Raw genomic sequence first — 17,573 nt, 5'->3', positions numbered from 1 at the left:
GTTAAATGTTTAATGTTTATCTTTTGCGTGTGTATTGCTTGCCAAAATGAAACACATTACCTCTTTTGTTACCTCGAACCTGGAAGCCACTGGAAACCCACAGTATTTTCATCACCACACTTCTGTTAAGGTTTTCTATCACGTTTCACCACTGCTCTGCAAATGATTTTTCCCTCTGTCTGGGGCTCCCTTGCTTCAACTGTGCTGTTGCTACACGTTCTTTCAGGTCCCAGTCAAGGTCTCAGCCTTTCAAGATATTACAGTGACAATCTATTTATGAGAAAACATTTAAACAGGCAAAATCAGTTCAGGGCGTTTCACAAGAACCTTAATTATCAAGTGATAAGCAGCAACAAAAAAGGGACTTTGGGATGGAAGATCAAAAGTTTAAACCTATACCATAATGCAAGGCATCACAGGCAAGCTTCACTGGATGATACGGATCATAGTGTGTGAGTACAGTGTCTGATGTCACAAGGAAATGGTTCATTGCCATTTTTTCCCAATCTGTAGTAAGAGGTGAGCACAATAGCTAGGTTTTGCTGGAACCTGTTATAGTAATTGACAAATCCTAAAAAGGGACTGCAATTGTGACACATCCCTTGGCCTTGGGGCATCCACCACTGCTTGAATTTTCTCAGTACACTTGTGTAATCCTTGTGAATCAATAACGTGACCACAGTAAGTGATGTTTGGTTTAAGGAATTCACACTTGTCACATCATGCTCTGAGCCCATAATCTTCTAATCGTTTTAACATTGTCTTGAGGTTTTGGAGATGTTCCTTGTCATCTTTACTGGTAACAATGATGTCATCCAGGTAACACTGAGTGCCTGGGCAGCACCTGGTCCATAACTTCCTGCTACAATGGTTACTCAATTTGTTTGACCAGGGATGTTTCCATTTGGATGTTGCAATTTTGTTCATATTCACTTTCATTCCTGATTGCATCTCTGACTGCAGTTTCCATTGATACAGCAATTTCAACTGCTCTTTTAAATGTAAGTTGTGCTTCAGTTGGGAGCTGATTTTGAATGTCTTCTTGTAAAGCGTGTGCAAAAGAGAGGGAGAGGGTTGTTTAGGGAGTCTATTCCTGAACTTTGAGAGTTTTGTCAAAGTGTTGATGAAGCCGGAACTGGAGGAGACCAGACATGACAGAGGTTTGTTTGTCAAGGATTCGGGTTCCCAACCTTTTTTATGCCCTGGACCAATACCATTAAGTGTTCGTGTTCGTTCGTCCATTGTCAACGTCAATGACGACCTCGACACCAGATGTTGACGAGACTAGCGCACGATTTGGATTTAAGTGAGGGAGAGTTGCGCAGCGTCAGCCTCACTCTCTCTTCCCAATTCCCATCTGGATCCAGTGGCAAGACAGAGCCGAGATGGCTGGAGATGGGACTAGGCGCAGTGGATGACCAGGACGTCTTCTGTGTCTTGTCCTGCTCTACACGTTCCACGACGCTTGCAGAGACCGCCTTCTTGACCGTTGGACCTTCCATTGGTCTCGTCCGCTCAATCTGCCAGAGTCTGTCTTCACATGCTGGGATAGACAACTCCCTATCTCACCGAGGGTTTGAGACCCATTGGCTACCCTCACCTGGTTTAGCTGGCTTGTTGAAGCCGTCGCCCGGAGTATGGCCACTGTCGCATGCAAAATGCTACGGGGAGCCACAGGTGAGAGCTGAGTGCCAGGTGGGGACCAAAGATGGACTAACCACCTTGAAAAGGACGTGACATGTTCCCCCACCAGAGGTGCTACCCCTCCCTGACACCCCATACACCCCGTTAAGTAAAGGGTCTGTGGACCCCAAGTTGGGAACTCCTGGCTCTAGGAGGTGACAGCGATGGGGAGGAACAAGGTGAATAGAGGGATCAGAATGGCGAGAATGAAAATTTTCAATGGAGATGCTGTTAGTCTGAGAGGTGTGAGTCAGAAGAACTGGACAACGTGAGAGTTTTGTACTGCCATTGTACAGATTTTCATTTTATCGTACCTTTCTTTGTATTAAAATTAAAACTCCAACACATACTGTACATCCTGAGGAAGAAACGGTTGCTTGAGGATAGAGCAACACTGTGGCCACTTTAACCTCTTTTCGGTATAATAGACTTTGTTTTGTTTTGCTCTAATTATATTCTTACTTGTGAAATTGCTTATCTTGTCAATGCTGCTTATATAAGGTTATGTCCCTGTGATAACTTTCTGCGTGCATATGATGACAAACTTGATTTTTTTTTGCTTTAAATTGTTTTGGTTGACAACTATTTGATCGGTTACCTCTTGCAGTTTGCACATCAACAACAGTTTCCTTCACAGTTGTCATGCGGGTGGGAGGGGGGGGGCTGGTTTACTTGTTGGCCGGGGGCCGTTTCTCGCTGGTCACCCACTGGCCTGTTTGGGGAGTGCGGCAGCTCTTTCCCATCGGCTGCCGTGCTGGTGTCTGGTTTCGCACACTTTGGGGGTATGGGAGTGTGGAGCGTGCAGGTGGCTTGGCCTATATTCTTTCATCCCCAGAGCCAGATTCACACTGGGGTTGGCCTATATTCTTTCATCCCCAGAGCCAGATTCACACTGAAGAAAGGACGCTCCAGATTTAGAAGTGCCTGTGCACACTCTTAGCTTAGTACCTGTCTGCCAAGCTCTTAGTTCAGTAGTAGTGTGACTTATAGGGAACTTAGATGTTTGGTCAAATGTTTTACTGTTTGTAATTAAATGTATTTGTAAAAGCACCTTCTGCCTCACTCAAATTGCTTTCTAGTAGCAAGAATCTTTTTCCAACAATTGAAATTAGTTGATCCTCTCCTCTGGGAGAAGATGGCGGCGCGATGCATCTCGCAGAGGCCACTCCGGTGGTGATGTCTGTTATTTGTCAAGTAGGGTGCCGTGCACAATCCTGATTTGATGGAGACGGACGTGAGAGCACGGAGGAACATCTGGTGAAACTTCTGAAATGCCTGCTTCACTGCTGCTGCTACTGTGTGGTCCAGAATCTCTGGAGGGGAAGGCCCCGGGTCCTCGGCTTTGTTTGTTGCTCGGCGGCCGGGGCGGGGTCGAAGCACTCGGCAGAGGATGGTGTTCGGTTCTCGGTGTCGGAGGGCTGGTTGGAGGTTCGAAGTTTTCGGACGGACTCAGAGTCCGCTGCGGTCGGGTGCTTCCAATGATGCGGCATTGGCAAGTTCGCGGCGTTTGGAGGTTCATGGCAGGGAGAGTTTCTCCCTTCTGCCGCCTGCATGAGATGATGGGGCTATTGGGACTTGAGACTTTTTTTACCGTGCCCATGGTCTGCTCTTTATCAAATTTCAGTATTGTTTTGCACTGTTGTAACTATATGTTATAAATATGTGGTTTTGTCAGTTTTAGTCTTGGTTTGTCCTGTGTTTCTATGACATCACTCTGTATCATTTTTTAATGCATGCATTTCTAAATGACAATAAACGAGGACTAAGTGTCCTCATAATCTAATCTAATCTAATTGTGCAGCTCACATGATAGGCCATTCAGTTTCTTGACCACTGTTTCCATCTCTCCCTTTATTTACCTCTCCTTTCTTATTCTACCCTTCTTTACTAACATCCACCAAGGTTAAGAGCAACTCGGCTATTGTTCTGATATAATCTACCATCAAATAAACATTTTGTAATTTTATGACAGTCTCACATTCCGAGGCTATTCCAGTGATTGAGACCTGTAAAGGACAAAGGGAGATGGCGCCAATGAGCCATGTGACCAAAGGCAACGTCCTTCAGACAGTCCACAAAGCTTCTACTTCTTCTTCCTTCAAATTGGATTCAGCTACTATCGGAACCTGTGATTCGCATTTTGATGGCACGTTTTCCAGCCGATTGAGCAATCTGACACTTTGCTCTCATGCCGAGAAAGTTCAGTGAGGCTTGGAGTGGAGTGTGTGTCCTGGAAGCCTGGAGACGGGCAGCGAGCCCATTTTCGCCGATTACAACATCAGGCAAGATTGAAATCAATGAGGATGAGAGCAGAAGGCAAGTTGGTGTTCAGCACCCTCTCCTGCGTTTGACCAGTCTCTCTCTCCCTCTCACTGGCTGCTGCCGGTGGAAGGTGACTACGTTTGACCAGTCTCTTTCTCACTCTCACTGGCTGCTGTTAGAGGATGGTGGCAGAGTCTTGGGTCTTGGGCAAGGTTTAATCAACGTGGTAGGTGGACTTGTCTCTGCAGTTCATGCTATGATGTGTTTCTGGTTACACCTTTTTATTGCTAGTTTGTGCGATTTTGATCGGGGCAGACTGGCTCTGCGGTCTGCAGGCAACGAACGACACAGCGCTAAATTGAACTGATCTAAAATGAACTTTCTGAGACTGTTCCAATACCTCTGTGGTTTGATGTTTTACATTGTGAGTTTTTGCTCAGTTTTTGCTGTTTGTTCGTTGGGTGCTTGACGTTCCCTCTGAATGGGTTCCATGGTTTCATAGCTGTCTCTGGGAAGATGAATCTCAGGGTTGTATACTGCATACATACTTTGATAATAAATGTACTTTGAATCTTTGAAAACGCTCTTTGAGTTCAAGAGCCATGAGGTGATTTTACAGCTATGTAACACCTTAGTTATACCTCATTTGGAGTACTGTGTTCAATTCTGGTCACCTCACTACAGGAAGAATGTGGATACTATAGAGAGAGTGCAGAGGAGATTTACAAGAATGCTGCCTAGAATGGGGAGCGTACCTTATAAGAATAGGTTGAGTGAACTTTGCCTTTTCTCCTCGGAGCGAAGGAGGATGTGAGGTGACCTGATAGAGGAGTATAAGATGATGAGAGGCATTGATCGTGTGGATAGCCAGAGTCATTTTCCCAGGGATGAAATGGCTAACACGAGGGGGCACAGTTTTAAGGTGCTTGGAAGTAGGTACAAGGGGGTTGTCAGAGCTAAGTTTTCCACACAGAGAGTGGTGGGTGCGTGGAATGCACTGCCAGTGACTGTGGAGGAGGTGGATACAATAGGGTCTTTTAAGAGACTCTTAGATAGATACATGGAGCTTAGAAAAATGGAGGGCTATGCGGGAAGGCAATTCTAGACAGTTTCTAGAGTAGGTTACATGGTCGGCACAACATTGTGGGCCGAAGGGCCTGTAATGTGCTGTAGATTTCTGTGTTTCCATGTTCTCTGGCAACAGATCAGTCAAAACCAATAGCTACTTTCACTGTCACCGATCTGTGCTGTTTTGGAGGATTGGACTAATATAGTAGTGAAACAGGCCTTTCAGCCCAACTGATTCATGGTTACCATAGCATCCTCCCTGTTAGTCCCAATTGCCTGTGATTGACCCATAACTGTCCATGACCATCACCTTCCACTTACCTATCCGAATGTCTCTTAAATGTTGCAATTCTACAGCCCAGACTAATTCTTCTGGCAGCTAATTTCAGGTGCTTGCTATCCAAAGATTCAAAGTATATTTATTATCAAAGTATGCATGCTGTATACAACCCTGAAATTCGTCTTCTCCACAGAGAGCCGCAAAACAAAGAACCATGGAACCTGTTCAAAGAAAAGACATCAACCACCTCTCACCCCCCATGCAAAAAAAACCTTATGCAAATCATGCAAATGGCAAGAAAAAAGATTGAGCAAAATCACAGAATATAAGACACAAAATCAAAAGGCTTATTCAGTTCGGCTCAGTGCTCATTATCTGCAGGCCATCCTGACTTAAAATCACCCAAACCCACCCAACAAGAATAGGAGTGACCAGAAAAACTAGAAACACACCACATGTGAATTAGAGTCCACAATCTACAAACCGCGTCGATTAAATCTAGCTCCAGCACCATCCTCCGACAGCATCGAGAGAGAGAGACTGTCACACGCTGACACCTTCCTCTGGCATCAGCGAACAAGAGGCTGGAAGACGGCGCTGATCACTCACTCATCCTCCACACTCGCCTCGATGATTTCTATCTTCCTTGGCACTTTAATCGCCGAGAGATGGAGTCAATCATGGGCTCGCACCCCATCTCCAGGTTCCCTGGCTTCGACGCCGCACGTTTCGCTTGTGGCCTTGTGGAACTCTCTCAGAGCCAGCAACGCACCAGATTTCCTGATCAGCCCGAAAACACACCGGCGGGCTGTAGATAACAGGCTCCAACAACAGCAAAGCCACGCCTGAAATAAAAAGAAGCCATTAAAGATGTGAAATGATTTGCTTCATGATCTGTTCTGAGGATGTTGCCTTTGGTAGCACCATTTGCTGGTACCATCTCCCTTCTTATTATGCTTCTTCTGTGTGAAGTTGTTACCTGTCAACTCTCGTAAGTTGCTCCCTTTGTATCTCGCATCTGTGCTCTCTGGTTATGGGCTCCCCAACCCCGGGGAAAAGACTAAGATTTCCACGGGATTTAAACTCTGTAAGCTCACCCATGGTAACTGATATATTAAAGCCTTCATGTGGTGTTAAAATGGTTGTTATAATGTGACTAGTGTGGTAGTTTTGTGGGTAGTGCCTGTCGCTCTCACTTTCAGCTTCCACCGCTGGCTAGCAGTCTTGCGAAAAGGAGAGCTGAGTGTCTGAGTCTCTCCCTGACAGTACGTAGCCCCTCCAACAGCAAGCCTCATGTAGTGCCTCCTCGCTGGCGACACGCGGAAACTGAACTCCCTTCAGTCTCAGGTTGAACTACAGAGGACGGGGAGGGCGTCTGGCCCCTGCACACGTAGCACGCAGGCCCACTTGGTGTGTGGGCACACCCTGGCGCTCATGAACCAGATCCCCAGCTGCGGGTAAACAGCCCCACTGCCTTGTGGGCAGCCTCGGGAGAGACAAAGGCTACGGGAGTAAACCCAGACAGCAAATCTGGAGTGGAGACCCTCAGGTGGCCAGACATCATTGAACAACCTTCCAGCAGCTCCTGCAGCCAAACGTATTGCTTCATTAGCTTTCCTTTGGACTACATGGGTGAGGTCGAGAGGCGATCTCGATGACTGGGCATGTCAGGATCTCCATACCTTCCTCCCAGGCTTGTCATGATGATGATTATCACCAATTGTCTTTCAAGACAGATGGATGCCAACCAAAGAGCTTCTTTCCAACTGTGATAAGACTGCTGAATCGATCCTGACCCAGATCTGGGCCGTACCCTCCAAATATCTGGACCAGCCTCTTGGTTTTTTTGCACTATCTTACTTTCCATTTTTCTAGTTTCTATTTATGATTTATAATTTACATTTTTAATATGTACTAATTTTTACTATTTTTAATATTTAATATTTGTAATCCAGGGAGCGGGAAGCGCAGAATCAAATATCGCTGTGATGATTGTACGTTCTAGTATCAATTGTTTGGCGACAATGAAGTATAAAGTAAATAAACTACTCCATGGCATAGCAGTAGAAATCTAAACCAGGGTATTACAAGTACATTTAAACTGGAGGCTGACAGGTTCTTGATTAGTTTAGGTTGTCAAAGAATACGGGGAGAAGGAAAGAGAATGGGGTTGAGAGGGATAATAAATCAGCCATCATGGAATGGTGCAGCAGACTCAATGGGCCGAATGGCCTAATTCTGCTTTATAAAACTATGGCCCACTGAGTCCCTCTAGCAGTTTATTTGCTACCTGAAATCGTTGCACTTGGCACTGAAGGGTACTATGTTATTTCTCAAGCATGGTTGGGCTTCATTTAACAGTGCAGGAGGGCAGACCGAGGAAGTGGAATGGAAAATTAAAGTGACATTCCTTAATCCTGCTTTTGTCATCTCTTCTCGCAGTGTCTCATTGGAAAGACAGTTTTATTTGTGTCTGACCCACTTAAGCTGCCTCATCCACTAGCAAGAACACTACTGGGCGCTGAAGCTACAAGGTTGTATCCCTTCCAACATCCCGTCACGTGCCCTCCAAAAGGACCACAACCTAGTCGTTGGGTTTGGAGGCTTGCTTGCCTCAATGACTCGGAGAGCCATGTTGGCTGGAGTCAGGGCTTTATGCTTTGGCTCTTGGTAGGGTCATCCATGCCAAACAGGTCAAAGGGTAGAGGCTGGACTAAGAGTGGTCCACCGGTCCTCCAGGTTCAGGGGTTCAGCTCAGGGCTAACAACCCTGACTGGTCAAACTAAACCTGTATGGAAACAGCAATCCTTCTATATCTGAGTGTGATGGTATTCCTGAGTCTTCACCCAGGACCCGCATGGCTGACAGTAGTGGAAACTGAGAGGAAGCTACTGGCATTGATGTAGGAAGCCCTGAACATCACCAGAGAGGGGTGACCTTCATTGCTGCCATAAACGCCAGTGGCGTAATGGGCAGTAAGTAAGTTACATCACTTGTCCCAAAATAAAAATGCAATCAATCTGCTAATAATCTGTAATTGCAACCATATACATGTATAATGAACCATGCTGTCCAGATTTAGATAAAGGTTAGCTGTATTTGTCATATGTACTGTATTATGCCTTAAAAAAAAGTATTCAGCCCCCACAACTATTTTCATCTTTAACTGTCTCATCTTCTAAATTTAAAATATTTTGAAGTAGGATTGTTTGAGCTAACCTACAGAAAACACTTTGCATCATGCCAAATCGAAACAAAAATTCCAAATCCTGTCAACAATTTGCTCAAAACTAAAAACCAAAATTGTGAGGCTGTAAAAGTATTCGTCCCCTTTGTAATTACTGTGCTAACTTCCACTGGATGCATTACTATATCTTGTCTTACCAACTCACCTAATTTGTTAATGCAGAAAATTGGAGAGTCACTTGTTCTCAATGAAATCAATTGAATAAATACTCCCTGTCTCTGTAAGGTGCAACAGTGTGGTAGATTTTCAACAGACCAAACCAAATGAAGACCAAAGAGCATTCAAGACAGGTCTGAGAATTGATACTGGAGAAGCACCAATCTGGGGAAGGGTACAAGACTATCTTAAAGGCACTGAACCTACCTCGGAGCTCAGTGCAGGCCACCGTGAAAAAGTGGAAAAATATGAAACCACAGTCACATTGCCTAGGTCAGGCTGTCACTCTAAACTCAATCACCGGAGAAGAATGGCATTTGTAAGAGAGGCTACTGTGATGCCAACAGTCACTCTGCACGAGCTGCTGAAACCAGTGGCTGCAACTGGAGATGAAGTTCGTGGCTCCATGATCTCTAAGGCCTTGGGCAAAAAGGGTATTTATGTCGAAGTGGCAAGGAAGAAGCCCTGGTTAAATCTCATCACATTAGAATCTCATCACTTCCGTCCGATAAGACTAAAGTGGAACTTATTGGCCTCAACACTAAGTGGTACATGTGGTGTACTTCAAATACTATGCGTCAGCTGGGTAATACCATCCTGACTGTAAGGTATGGTGGAGGTAGCACAGACCTCAGGTAACGCAGGGGTCTGTGCTGGGGCCGCTTCTTTTTATGCTCTACGTCAATGATTTGGATGACAGAATTAGACAGTAGACAATAGACAATAAGTACAGAAGTAGACCATTCGGCCCTTCGAGCCTGCACCGCCATTCTGAGATCATGGCTGATCATCTACTATCAATACTCGGTTCCTGCCTTGTCCCCATAACCCTTGATTCCCCTATCCATAAGATACCTACCTAGCTCCTTCTTGAAAACATCCAGAGAATTGGCCTCCACTGCCTTCTGAGGCAGCGCGTTCCACACCTCCACAACTCTCTGGGAGAAGAAGTTCCTCCTCAACTCTGTCCTAAATGACCTACCCCTTATTCTTAAACCATGCCCTCTGGTACTGGACTCTCCCAGCATCTGGAACATATTTCCTGCCTCTATCTTGTCCAATCCCTTAATAATCTTCTATGTCTCAATCAGATCCCCCCTCAATCTCCTTAATTCCAGCGTGTATAAGCCCAAGAATTGATGGCTTTGTGGCCAAGTTTGCAGATGATACAAAGATAGGTGGAGGGGCAGGTAGTTTTAAGAAAGCAGCAAGGCCACAGAAGGACTTGGACAGATTTGGAGAATGGGCAAAGGAGTGGCAGGTGGAATACAGTGTCGAGGAGTGTATGGTCATGCACCTGGTAGAAGTAACAGGGTAGACTATTTTCCCCTTACCGAGGTCACGTGAAGCTGTGAGAGCAGGTGGTGGATGGTCGTATGAGCAGCTGGTGCACATCACAAGTCCTGGTTATGTGACCACTGACTCCAGGCAGTCAATCTCAGAAAAGTATTGATCATGGCTGGGGTCACCTGTCTTGTAAAGGCACTGCCCAAAAGAAAGAAATGGGAAACCATTTCTGTAGAATTTGGCAACAACAATCATGTTCATAGACTATGCTCGCCCATGTCACATACTCGGCACATAATGAAGATGATGAGGGAGGGAGAGGTGAAGAAGTTTAGGGGGTGGATTCCAGATCTTACAGTGCTGGTACCTAAAAGCACGGTCAATAATGGTGGAGTAATCAGCACAACATCAGAGACCAAACATGGAGAACCGTCCAGAGTTGAATGGTTCTATGTTCTATCATAAAATAGGGGAGGTGTTAAGATGGTGCCAGAAGGCGACTTCTCTGAGTTTGTCTGCAAAACAGTTTAAATTCTTCTCTTTAATGTCTCTTCTTTCCTCTTCAAGGTCGCTGGGGTCCTGTTAGAGTCCGTGATCTACAGCTGCACTCAAACTGGGGTTCGTCACGGCAGTGGGCTCCTGCTCTAGGAGCTCGCTGAACAGCCCAGTGTCCTTGATATCCCCAAGAGCGGCCGGGAAGATATGTGCCTTCGGGGCGCGGCCTTGTGCGGCCCTGTGGACGGCCTGATTCCCCGCTGGTGTTGTCGACGGAAACATTGCGGGAAATCGGAACATCGAGACGGCAGGTGTGGCTTTCAGGGGCCCCTGCACTCTAGCGATCTCTCTCTCTCTCTCTCACGGTGGTGTGACGGAGAGTGTGCTGCCGATTCTCGTGTCGGAGAAGCCCGAAAGAAAGCGTTGTTGCAGACTGTAACATCGAAACAGCGGGCTGCCAGTCTTCCCTCTCGCTGTGGAAGGAGCAATATCCCTCTCTCCCTCATTAGTGAGAGAGAGAGCCTGTGGTGTGTTGAACTATTGGGATGAACAATGGTTTTTGATCGACCTCTAAGTCATGGTATCTTTCAGGGCTTTGCTATTCCTTGCATGGGGGTTGGTGGGTTGAGTAATGCTTTTTGCTGGAGCAAGTGTGGGGCAGGGGAGCGAGTGTGTAGGTGCTTGGCTGGTGCTTGTGTATGGAAGGGGAGGGGTGCTTTGAGGTTCTAACATTTTTTTGTCGTTCATTCTTTGTTTTTTTTCTGTTTCATGGACGTTGTTCATTCCATTGTTTGCATGTGTGAGGGGTTTCTTCTTTTATGTTACTGCGTAGGCTAATTAAAATGGCTTCTTTGTTATATTAACTGCTGAGAAAGTCCTCCCGCTAGCAGCTTGTTTGGGTTATGTTATCGATAAGAGAGTGAACGAACCAATTGGGATAGATGTTATTCTTTCTAGTGTGTCTGTAACTTTTTGTGATGCGCGGGTTTTTGGGGCCGGAGGCGTGCGAGAGAGAGAGAGGATGGACAAGGTGCTGTGAGTCGGCTAGCGGGGTCGGACCCCGAGCAGGAGTCTGAGGTCCAGGCTGTTCGGCGAGGAGAGGAGACGGAGACGGACTCATGTGGAGCGTCTGGTCGACCACCGTTGTTGGTCCCAGGCGGCCGGTCGAGGTGATCCGAGGGGTCGCAGGGTGAAGAAGAAGGGTCCTGAGCTCCAACTGTTTGTGCACGAAGAGATTGAACTTTGATAAGTGTGGCGCCTTTTATTTTCCTTTTATATTTTATCTACAAACATTTGTATATTAATTATATAGTTCCAGTAATATCTATGAACTGTAATTCATTTAATCGTATCTGGTGTATTGGCTGTTATTTGGGCGGGGTGGGGTACATCACACAGCATCCACACAAACTTTATTACCAAGTTTGGCGGGGCCGAGGGCTGTTTCCCGAGACGACAGTGAGCTGGGTGACCCTGAGGCTGGGCAGGGGGACTGCACATTATTTTGCTTTTTTTCCTTTGTCTTGCTCATGGAGTGTTGGTCTTTTTATTTTTAATATTTTCTTCTTTAATTGGGTTCCTTCGGGTTTCTTGCTTTGTGGCTGCCTGTGAGCGAGCAAATCTCAAGGTTGTATAATTTATACATTGTTTGATAATAAATGTATGTGAATCTTGAATCTTGAATGTCTGTGAAGAATAAGAATTTCAGGTTGTATGCTGTATACATTCTCTGGTATTAAACAGGACAATTGAACCATTAGATAGGGATAGGTAGATACAGTTTTGATCCCAAAGGATATTACAATGTCACAGTAGCATTACAAATGCAGAGATATAAATATTAGAAGAGATGTAGAAAGAATAAAAAATAAGTTACCTCAAACAGTCTAACAGGAGGGGATCATCACTTCCCCGGCTGAGGGTAAGAATGACCTCATATATCGCTCTTTGGAGCAGCGCAGTTGTCTCAGTCTATTACTAAAAGCACTCCTCTGTTCAGCCAAGGTGGCATGCAGAGAGTGAGAAACCTTGTCCAGAATTGCCAGGATTTTCCGTTGGGTCATTTGCCGTACCATTAATAGGGAACGCTTAGAGAAATCAGAGTTGAAGTAGTAGAGATCTCAGAGGGAGTGATGATCCCATGAAGGGATTTAAGAATTTAAAAAAATTAACTATTACTGGGCTGGGAGGCTATGTCAGTGAGCAAAAACATGGGTGGTGGGACATCTCCAAATGGACTGTCAGTCTTTCCATCAGTAATCTTGCTTAAGTGGTTTCAGCATTTCCAACTAGGTCAGGGAAGTGAAATAGGAATTTAGATCTCTTCCGCATTTTAAGGCCAAGCAGTGGGAGAAAGGTAGGCAACTTTTCTCTTGAAGTTGGACTTGACCTGTTAAAAATCAAGGAGGCAGCTATTAAGGCAGATAATAACACGAGAGGGATCTGCGAGCATTCCAACTGACTGGAATTCCTGTGTCTTAGCAATTTTCCAAATTCCCGTTCATGCACGAGTTCAGACTCAGTGCTTAAACTTAAACTAAAACCAGTCCATTTCTGCTACCTTGGATTTATGATTTGCGTATTTATTAACAAGAAGCTGTCTCAGCTAAACAGGGCTTCCATCATAAATTACGTATTGGTATTAGTATATTTTTTGATAGGTTAAATTAGACTACTAGAATAGTTGTTCGCCACAGGCATTTGAGAGTGACTGCTCACTTTAAGGTGCAATGGCCTCAGTGCACACTTTCTTTGGTCAATTAGCTTGGAACAATCCCAAAAATACTCTTGCTGTAAGCAGGAAATTCCTGTTTCTAAATCAAATGCTGACTTAGAAGATCAAAGAAAGATACGAAAGCAAATGATTGCCAAAAATGTGGAGTTTTGGTGGCTGAATGTGGTCCAGTTTTAAACCTTATTTACTGTCTAAAGCAATGGCAATTTAGTAAGGGACACAACCAAGTTAGCTCATAACAAAACTTGGTCATTCTGGATCTTGTACCACTAAGTGGGGAGGAGAAGATGGCGACGCGATGCAGCGCGCGCGGCTGCTCCGAAATGATATTGTATTTGTTAAATAGGTACTGTGCACAATCCTGATTTGATGGAGACAGACGTGAGAAGCATGGAGGAACATCTGGAGAAACTTCTGAAATGCCTGCTTCGCTGCCGCTGCTACTGTGCGATCGAGAATCTCCGGAGGGGAAGGCCCCAAATCCTCGGCTTTGCCTACTGTCTGTTGCCAGGGTTGGGGTCAAAACGCTCGGCAGAGATGGTGCTTGGTACTCAGTGTCGGAGGGCTGGTCGGAGACTCGAAGTTTCCGGACGGACTCAAGAGTCGGCTGTGTTCGGGTGCTTCCAGGATGCTGCATCGGCAAGTTTGCGGCGCTGGAAGCTCATGGCAGGAAGAGGGTTTCTCTTCCTTCTACCATCTGCGTGAGATGATGGGACTTCTGAGAGACTTTGAGACTTTTTTTTACCGTGCCCATGGTCTGTTCTTTATCAAATTACGGTACTGCTTTGCACTGTTGTAACTATATGTTATAATTATGTGGTTTTTGTCAGTTTTTTTAGTCTTGGTTTGTCTTGTATTTCTGTGATATCATTCTGGAGGAACATTGTATCATTTCTTAAAGCATGCATTACTAAATGACAATAAAAGAGGACCGCATGTCCTCATAATCTAATCTAAACTAAGTGTCACCTCCACCTGCTCTCTGCAATCTGTTTTATTGAACGCATTGAACTGACCCAGCAAGGGACTGATTGGATTGAGGAACTCACTTGTTTTACATGCTGCAGTGTTCCACTTGGCAATGGAGAATAAAATTGGACAAGCGTATATTCCAGGTGAGGCAACGCTTCACTTGCCAGTCTGCTGGGTTCATCGACTGTGTCTGGTGCTCCTGATGCAGAGTCCTCTACATTGATAAGGCCAGTCGTATATTGGGGGACCTCTGCATCGAGCTCCTCCGCTCTCTCCGCCAAATGTGGGAATTCCCAGTGGGCAAACATTTTAAATCCCATTCCTTTTTCCATTCCGACATGTCAGTCCATGGCCTCCTCTTGTGCCAAGATGAGGCCACCCTCAAGGTGGAGGAGCAACACCCTATATTCCGTCTGGCTGGCCTCCAACCTGATGGCATGAGCATCGATTTCTCCTTCCAGTTAAAAAAATTCCTTCCCCTCCCTTCTTCTATTCCCCACTCTTATCTCTTCTCGCCTGCCTTTCACCTCATCCTGGGTCCCCTCCTCCTTCCCTTTCTCCTATGATCCACGCTCCTCTCCTATCAGATTCCTTCTTCTCCAGGCCCTTGACTTTTCCCACCCACCTGGCTTCACCCATCCCCTTCCAGCTATCCTCCTTCCCTTCTCCCACCTTTTTATTCTGGTGTCTTCCCCCCTTCCTTGTCAGTCCCGACGAAGGGTTTCTGCCCGAAATGCCGACTGTTTATATGTTTCCATAGATGCTGCCTGAACTGCTGAGTTCCTCCAGCATTTTGTGTGTGTGTTCTGGGTAGCCTCCAACCTGATGGCATGAACATTGATTTCTCCAACATCCGGTAATTTCTCACTCCTCCTTTCCCCTCTTTTTCCTCTCACCCCTTCTTGTATCCTCAGCTGCCCACTCCCTCGGTCTGATTCCCCTCCTCCTTCCCTTTCTTCCTTGATCCACTTTCCTCAAGGCATAGATAGAGTGGACGAAGAGAGGATGTTTCCTATAGTGGGGCGTCTAGGACCAGAAGGCAAGGCTTCCGAATAGAAGAACATCCTTTTAGAATGGAGATGAGGAGGATTTTTTTTTTGGCCAGAGGGTGGTGAATCTGTGGAATTCATTGTTACAGATAGCTGTGGAGGCCAAGTCATCCAGTATGCTTAAAGTGGAGGTTGATAAGTTCTTGATTATTAAGGGCATCAAAGGCTACGGGGGAAAGGCAAGACAATGGGATTGAGAGGGAAAATAAATCAGCCATGATGGAATAGCAGAGAGGACTTAATGGGCCAAATGGCCTAATTCTGTTTCTATGTCTTATGGTCTAGGCCCACATTATACATTACAGAGTCCTGATGAGGGATCTCAACCCGAAACACTGGCTGTTTATTCCTCTCCATTGACGCTGCTTCCAGCATTTTGTATGTGTTGCTCTGGATTTCCAGCATCTGCAGAATCTCTTGAGTTTGAAGCCTACATTAATCTGCTCTCATGCATGTTTGGGTGCAAAAGCCAGGTGCACCACTCATCTCATTGTGGTCTTCATGTTGCCATAATGAGGAAGAGATAAATCGGAATCTGTTAGAAACCATAGAAACCATAGAAAAACTACAGCACAGAAACAGGCCTTTTGGGCCTTCTTGGCTGTGCCGAACCAGTTTCTGCCTAGTCCCACTGACCTGCACACGGACCATATCCCTCCATACACCTCCCATCCATGTATCTGTCCAATTTATTCTTAAATGTTAAAAAAGAACCTGCATTTACCACCTCGTCTGGCAGCTCATGCCATACTCCCACCACTCTCTGTGTGAGGAAGCCCCCCCTAATGTTCCCTTTAAACTTTTCCCCCCTCACCCTTAACCCATGTCCTCTGGTTTTTTCTCCCCCTGCCTCAGTGGAAAAAGCCTGCTTGCATTCACTCTATCGATACCCATCATAATTTTATATACCTCGATCAAATCTCCCCTCATTCTTCTACGCTCTAGGGAATGAAGTCCTAACCTATTCAACCTTTCTCTGTAACTGAGTTTCTCAAGTCCTGGCAACATCCTTGTAAACCTTCTCTGCACTCTTTCAACCTTATTTATATCCTTCCTGTAATTTGGTGACCAGCACTGAACACAATACTCCAGATTCGGCCTCACCAATGGCTTATACAACCTCATCATAACATTCCAGCTCTTATACTCAATACTTTGATTAATAAAGGCCAATGTACCAAAAGCTCTCCTTACGACCCTATCTACCTGTGACGCCACTTTTAAGGAATTTTGTATCTGTATTCCCAGATCCCTCTGTTCTACTGCACTCCTCAGTGCCTTACCATTTATCCGGTATGTCCTACCTTGGTTTGTCCTTCCAACGTGCAATACCTCACACTTGTCTGTATTAAACTCATCTGCCATTTTTCAGCCCATTTTTCCAGCTGGTCCAAATCCCTCTGCAGGCTCTGAAAACCTTCCTCACTGTCTACTACACCTCCAATCTTTGTATCATCAGCAAATTTGCTGATCCAATTTACCACATTATCATCCAGATCATTGATATAGATGACAAATAACAATGGACCCAGCACTGATCCCTGTGGCACACCACTAGTCACAGGCCTCCACTCAGAGAAGCAATTCTCTACCACCACTCTTTGGCTTCTTCCATTGAGCCAATGTCTAATCCAATTTACCACCTCTCCATGTATACCTAGCGACTGAATTTTCCTAACTAACCTCCCATGCGGGACCTTGTCAAAGGCCTTACTGAAGTCCATGTAGACAATATCCACTGCCTTCCCTTCATCCACTTTCCTGGTAACCTCCTCGAAAAACTCCAATAGATTGGTTAAACATGACCTACCATGCACAAAGCCATGTTGACTCTCCCTAATAAGTCCCTGTCTATCCAAATGCTTGTAGATTCTGTCTCTTAGTACTCCCTCCAATAATTTACCTACTACCGACGTTAAACTTACCGGCCTATAATTTCCCGGATTACTTTTCAATCCTTTTTTAAACAACGGAACAACATGAGCCACTCTCCAATCCTTCGGAACCTGTAGACAGCGACATTTTAAATATTTCTGCCCGGGCCCCTGCAATTGTTGTTTATATAGAGAACAGTAAATCCTACATGGGTACTGTATACCCAATGGTGTGTAGGGATAGGTTTCAGATTATGTAAGAACTTTGAGTGCATTTGGTGCCAACTGAATCCCTTCCTTCTCTCACAGTTGTAACCAACCGGGAAAGACTGTAGGACCTTAAGTATGTAATTTTCTGCCCAGGAGAGGAATTCAATCTTATAAGTGTTCCTTTGTAAAGACATTGTTGTTGGAACTGAGCCATTGGCAACACTCTTAAGGATTGTAAATGCCACGATACTACTTA

Source organism: Mobula birostris, chromosome 29 (assembly GCF_030028105.1).
Source record: "Mobula birostris isolate sMobBir1 chromosome 29, sMobBir1.hap1, whole genome shotgun sequence".
Lineage (NCBI taxonomy): Eukaryota > Metazoa > Chordata > Chondrichthyes > Myliobatiformes > Myliobatidae > Mobula > Mobula birostris.
Note: the sequence above shows the minus strand (reverse complement) of the source record.